The sequence below is a fragment of the Oxyura jamaicensis genome, chromosome 3, assembly GCF_011077185.1.
Source record: "Oxyura jamaicensis isolate SHBP4307 breed ruddy duck chromosome 3, BPBGC_Ojam_1.0, whole genome shotgun sequence".
In the NCBI taxonomy this organism is placed as follows: Eukaryota; Metazoa; Chordata; class Aves; order Anseriformes; family Anatidae; genus Oxyura; species Oxyura jamaicensis.
In genome coordinates, this window is record NC_048895.1 from 15,287,347 (window position 1) to 15,294,291 (window position 6,945).

At 46.9% G+C, this 6,945-nt stretch overlaps 1 protein-coding gene across 1 annotated transcript in view; it reads right to left on the minus strand.

Annotated features, from left to right (window-relative positions):
* The window catches only part of VPS54 (VPS54 subunit of GARP complex), a 49,568-nt gene extending 45,016 nt beyond the window's left edge, over positions 1–4,552 (minus strand). Inside the window, exons 1-2 of the mRNA XM_035323365.1 lie at positions 4,359–4,552; positions 3,841–3,952 (exon numbers count right to left, since the gene is read on the minus strand). The gene's annotated coding sequence lies outside the window, so the exon portion shown is untranslated. The remainder of the gene's footprint in view (positions 1–3,840; positions 3,953–4,358) is intronic.
* Positions 4,553–6,945: the final 2,393 nt, after the last annotated feature.

Genomic DNA, 6,945 nt, shown 5'->3' on the forward strand with positions numbered 1-6,945 from the left:
CATTTATCCGTTATCCACATCTCTCATCGGCCCTGCTCTTTGCCACGTGTGCTGTCACAAGCCAGCATATTCTGTACCTGGTTGGGCCGTGCTGAGCCGAGACAGACCATGCTACTTTCTCAGCAACCCACTTCCAGGGGCTGCGTAAAAGCAGAGCATTTGAAAAGCTTAATGAGCAATGCCACCATCCTGTCTCATATCATCTCTTTCGTAATGCCACCTTGCAGAGCCTTCCTCAAATGAGGAAACTGGCAAGGAAAAAAAAAAAGTAATGTGAATATGAAGGGCAAGACAGCTACATCCCCACTGCACGGTGTGCAGACTACAAGGCCAGGGCAAAACAGCACCAGATTTTCATACTGTGAGTTTGTACTAGTTTCTTTTGCCTTCCCTAGCTGAAGTCACCTTGACAGTAGATTTAAAATGAAAATAAAAATTAAAAAAGAGCAGCGTGAGCTTTAGCTGAGCATCACTTTTTTAAGCATAAAAATAAGATCTTCTGAAAAAAAGTTACCCTGTAAAGCCCCCAGTGCTGAACAGTCTATGGTTGTTCGAGTGAGTGTATCCACAAATTATTTAGAGTAATAAGCAAGTGTAAACATTTTGGTAAATATTTGAGAGAGATCCATCTCCCTGTAGACAAGCTATGTCAGAAGTAGTATTTCACAGTTCTCCAGGTATTAAATGAAACAAATTAAATGGAACATCTGTGATATATCCAATGTGCCAAATGCATTTCTTCTCATCTGGAAACCTAACTTTCCAATGATGAACGCTAATCTGAAGTCAGAAGGCAGCTTCTGTGCTGGAACAGTTTTCCTACAGCTATTTAGGTCATTATGCGTCAAGTTCTTCAATGCCAGGAGTGGTAGAATCATTCAGAAACAATTAACAAAGCAGTAAAAACCTGTATCAGAAGAAAAAAAAAAAAAAAAGCCCTTGTGGTTATCTGCCCACACTATCACACAATAAAGGAGTGAAATCTTTGTACTCTTGTCAGGCACCAGCATTACAGTGCACATCATCTCCTTGGAAAATGGTGAAATATGAGCATCTTGTATAGCTCCACAAAGGTACGTGCAGCTGAACAGAGATCAAGGAGCCCCGGCAGACACTCCAGCTACAAGTCTGTCAAAGGCAGAGCTTGTGGAGTAGTGACATTTTGAGGAAAGGCAGAACTACATCAGCCAGAACAAAAACTGTAACAGTAAGGTTCTGACTTTTTGAAAGGAGTCTGACAGAAGCTCACGGGGATTTGCATCAACAGCAGGTTTCCCTGTGCAGGCTTCCCACTTGCTATCTTTGGCGGGGTTAGGCTCAATTCATTAATCTGAAAGTAATTTTCTAAAAATGTGATTTTTCATGGGAATCATGGCTTTCCAAAGCCATACCACAGCTCAGAAAAACTGCAAGCCACTATGAAATAGCCAAATAAAAATATTTAACAGTTTTGACATTATGCAAAAAGCTGAGATCAGGGGTTATCCAAAAGCTGGCACATCATACTTTCTACAAAGTCTTATTGAGCAACCCCAGTCCATGAGCGAGAGGCAGGAAGCCGCTCTGCAGGGCAAGTATTTGGCAAGCAAGACTACCAAAACTTTACCTTGGGGAGCATCATCAAGTGCCACCCGTGTTTGTTAACAGTTCTTGTGATGTTAATACCATCCCAACAGAAGATCAATCAAAAGGGATCACCTCATCACTGCCTTTTCATCCCCCAAAGAGCTTCCACTTACAAGAATGAAAAATATGTCTATAAACATAAAAAATAGAGCATGGTTATGCTACATTTAGAATACCAGAAAATAAAAGCAAGGTCTTGCAAAGCACCAAATATGCTACTCCAACTATAATAACCTACTGCTTGCCACCTTAGGTGGGGTGTGTGTTTCTTTTTATGTTTTAAGACCAGATTCATAGCTGAAATATCCTAGCATTTTCTCTATCCAAAGATGAGTATTTTGGAACATCTGGTCAGAAAACAGATCCACCATTTTTAAGTAGGAAGAAAATAATTTAATATATTCTTTTGAAAAGAATACACAGATATTTTAATGCCTAATACCTAGGTGAGGTAGGTGCAAACAGGCACAGAAAACCTTACATGTGTTGGAGAATATTGCTTAGGAATTATTCATATGAAGCCCCAGAAATACACGCATAGAACATCCACTCATGCTCACCTTTTCTCTCTTTATGCCTTATTCATAAAACAGCAAGAATCAACAAAATAAAGGTTAAAAAAAAAAAAAAAAAGTTGGCTGAGCCTGCCAACTTGAAGGACTTCAAATCCTGAATTGTAAGATGTCTGTGGCCCTTGACACGTGTGTTCAAGAAATATACAGTTCCTCATTTCCCCAGAAGTCTGAAGAGAGAAAGGAGAAGTGGCTTTTACACCAAGTTGGAGCCCCAAAAGGAGAAATTATACGTTTATGATTCTACTTCCCAACTTCTTCTCACTCAAACCAACAAAGAACAAGTCTGCAAACTGCTTTCTCTGCCCTCTCTAGCGGCTCCTGACACTTCTCAGGAAAATGTTTCTGTTCAGCCTTGGAAATAGATGTCCCTTTTCTCCCATGAAGTTCATGCTGGCAACAGAAAAGCAAAATTCCTCTATATGTGCACCAGACTCCTATAACAGAAAGATAGTGAAGACACAGGGACACCCAGGGGGGAAGTCCCCAGACATTAGTGGCAAATGGGATGAGAGAGGTTGAGCTGTTTCTCAGCACACCACCTTCAGACCTCAGTGATGAGGTTGCCAGCACAACGCACTGTGCCTTTTGCTTAGAGAGCTGGAGATCTGTCAATTAGTTCATTTTAGGCATTGTTTTCCTACCCAACGGAAGTACTGTCCGACTTCCAGAGGATTTCGAGGGAACTACAGCTTTTGCTTATACTACAATTTGGGAAAGAGTCACACTGGCTCTCATACTAAAGCAGCAATTACTGCAGCCACTACAACAACTAACGTACTGCAGTCAGGGTTTTCAGTAAGAAGACTTTTTCACAGGGACACAAAGCAGCTGTAGCTGTACAGGGCAACAGTGGTTACACTTGGGGATCTTTGTTCCATATGCCGCCTTCTTGCTAAGGACTCCATCAGACAGGATGCAAGTAAGACAGTAAAGTCAATACACCGCTTGTACTTCAAAACTCTCAGAAGCACATATCCTAGTCTATCATCAAATAAATATTTTGATGTACTTTAGAACTGGTACTTTGCAAGTTTGAGATCACTCGATGTTCTCTAACAGAAATCCAAAGTATTTATAGAATATAAGAACAATGGATAAGGAAAAGGGAATCAATAAAATGGTAAGGCCATAACTGGACAGTCAAAGAGAGGAAGTTCATGCTTTGGTGATACAGGTGGTCAGCATTTGACAGACGCACTTAGCTATGTCCCTCTCAACAGGGCATACTGCATTTGGAAAAATACAGTAAAGAAAGGTAAGAAACGATGTTTCTCTACAATTTTATCATAGAATCACAGAATCATCTAGGTTGGTAAAGACCTTAAAAAAATCATCAGGTCTAACCATCAACCTGACCTACTGAGTCCCATCATTAAACCACCCCTCAGCGCCACAACCGTCCCTCAGTGCCACAACCATGAAGGAAGTGGTGGTGATTATGTTTGTCTGTAAACTCAGGAACCATCACACTTCCCAATGGTATTTGTAAACAAACAACAAATCCTTTTGTGCTCCCCATCCCGGCTCGGCATGGAAGCAAGTGCAAGCATTACTGAGAAAACCCAAAATATCTGCTCCAGGCGTTACACCGGTCAGTATAACAGCCGTACGTGACGAGCACAGTACCACCACGCCGTACCTTAGAGAAAATACTCCAAGAGCATCTGAAGAAGGCCGTCGTCATATCTCTTCCAGTTGCATCATACAGAAAACCGCCTGATGTTGTGGCCGGGCAGCAGCGCGCCGAGGACCTGCGTGGAAAAGCCCAGTTAGTGCCCGGCCGGGGAAGGCTGACACAACGCTGACATTTCCACACAAAACGCCTTCCCGCGGGGGGTGGAAGGGGACACACACAAAACCACCAGGCACCACTTTCAGAACTGCCCCGGGTTGCCATGGAAATCCGAAATATATATATTTAGAGAGAAAGGCTGCAAGCTCCCCGACTTGGCGTCCCTTCCCTCAGCGCCCCGGCCGCCCGGCTCGCAGCGCACACGGGCCGGGGGCGGCTCGGACAAAGGGCCCCGAGGAAAATTATTCAACTTTCATCGGCCTCTCCCGAAGGGGGGCCCGGGGCTGAGCCCCCAGCCCGGGGCGGCACCTGTGCGGGCGGCCTAGCGGCGGGCGGGCGGCCGGGGGCGGCTCCCCGCTGCCTACCTGCGGCGCCGAGCCGGGCGGCGCGGCCTAGCGCGGCGACACGTCGCTGCCCCGGGCTCAGGGCGGCCCCGGGAAGCGGCCCGGGCGGTGGCGGTGGCTGTGTCGGCCCGGAGGAGGCACGGAGGAGGCAGAGAGGAGGAGCCGAGGCGCCGCCTCTCCCCCCGCCGCCCGGGGGAGGAGCGGCGGCCGGCGGAAGGGGCTGCCCCCGGCCGGCCGGGGCGGCCTCGGGCCCCGCCGCCATTTGAGGGGATGTAGCGGGGCGCCCGGTTCCGCTGTGGGGTGGAGGGGGACGGAGGGGTCGGGCACACGTTGTGGCCTGAAATCTCCTTCTTTGTGCGCCTCAGGCTTGTGTTTTAGGATCTAATGCCGTAGCAGGCCGCCAAAGGTGGCGAAGTTTGCGAGAGGGGAGGGTCAGGATGGGTGTTAGGGAAAGGTGCTTTGCCTAGAGGGTGCTCTGGCGCTGGGACAGGCTCCCCAGGGCAGTGATCCCAGCACCAAGCCTGCCAGAGCCCAAGAAGCAGTTGGACAGTGCTCTCAGACACCTGGTCTGATCTTTGGGTGCTCCTGTGTGGAGCCAGGAGTTGGGCTCAATGATTCTTGTGGGTCCCTCGCAGGTCAGGGTACTCTTGTTATTCTGTGAAACACAGGGGCATGTCCCAGTGAAACACCTCACACCTTATCATGTCTTAAACGCACTCTAAGCAACAAAAGGTATCATAATGCAGGGGCACTCGAGGCTCTGATTAATCAATAGCAGCAATTCCATTCACATTAAGGAGCAAAAAGGCACGTGGATGTGTCACCATGGGCTGATGGCTACGTAAGCTGGGTGAATGCGTGTCTGTGGAAATTCACACCCTGCACATCCATGGCTTGCCAGCTCACGCCTGCGCCTGCCCCTCTGCTGACATCAAGCACTGTTTGTCCTGCCTGGCGTGACTGCAGCGTAACCATGTGAGAAGAGTTTGGCAGCCAGGCCCAAGCAGTCCAGCTCGCTCAAACACGTCACCGCAGCTGAGTTTAAGATGTTTCTCACTCCTTGGCAGTGAATGTTGACACTTAGTTGGGTACAATCTGCTTTGCATACTCTGGAGCAGTAAGTCCCAAATGGCAGTCACCAGGATTGAGCACCTGAGAGTTGCAGCATTTCTTTGGTTGTTTCCTTGAGAGCGCTGGATCTGACCTGACCTGTGTTTGCCCTTCTGCTCAGGGTGCTGCTCCTCTGCCAGGTAGCAGGCTCCTGTCTTTAGCTTTTCACTTTGCAGTTATGACAACAGAAAACCACTGACATCCATAATGACCCCCTCTAGTTGCTAGTGCAGCAGAGGGGGCTTTTTTTGTAAGAGAATAAATTAGCTGTGGATGCAGAAGAGAGACATACATACATGCACACACATTACGCAGTAGTGGATAACAGGAAACAAATGCAAGACACTGCTGTCCATGGAACCCTTTTTTAAGGATATTATTATTCTGCATTTCACTGTTGGTCCTGGGGAGAGTGCATTTTATGAGTGCAGTATCCCTTTTCATTATTCCTGTCTGACTCAGTTTGCAACACAGCAAATGGCTGCATCAGGCTAAAGAAATTGTGCTAGCATTGCTACCACCGCATATGAAAGGCTTATTTCAAAGAATAACCTTATAAATATAATAACCTATTACCACTGTAAATTTAAAGCACGTCAAGGAAGCCATTGTACATCCCATGGTAGAGGCCGCAGTTTCAGGTGTGTGGATGTTGTGCTCACAGGGTGGACTCCATGTGTCTTCGTCACTTCAAAGCTGTGTTTTGCTAAAACTTTGTCTCCAGCAGGCAAATGACAAAGCTGTTCACACCTGTGTATTTACACACTTGGGCTGTAGTTTCCAGTGGGAGTGCTCTCTTGTCTAGCATCAGCACAAGTGTGAGAGTTAGGCAGAGTTGCAGTACGAGAGTTGCAGGACGTAGAATCTCCTGGGTCAGGTATCCCAAATAGGGCACAACTATTTGTGGGACCTGTTGTCCCACCCAGCCCACAGTTATATTCTTGTTGGTTTGTGGAGCTCATGACAACTTCTCAGACACTGCAGAAAGGAATGCTTGAGAGTTCTAGGTGGGAGGATTTCATTAGTGTTCTTTACCCTCAGAGGGCAATGTAAATCTGTGGCTTCAGTTTTTCTCCTTTCACTTCTTAATTTCATTCTCTCAGGCCACTGCATGCCTGGATGCATTCATGGGTCCCCAGTATTCAAACTGTGAAATCCTGAGTGATGCCATGGAGCACAAAAAAGGGTCCTAAGATGCTTACCTTGCAATTACTTTCCTCTTGTTTCCCTATCTGGAAGGCCCCAGCTGACCTGACGCTATGAAGCCAAACAAACTCCTTGTCAACAGTCCACATGGAAGCGTGTGAGCATGCTGGCCATTTCTGTAATAATCACAGCCCAAGCCTGCATGTCTCACAGCCCTAGCTGCACAACATCACATTTTAATGAGGGCACAGGCAACACCTTCAACTCCCTTTCATTCACAACATCAATATCGCTGTTTTCCAGTGAGTAAAACCTTCCAGAGCTGTTTGGAAGTGGTAGTGTCATGCCCAGT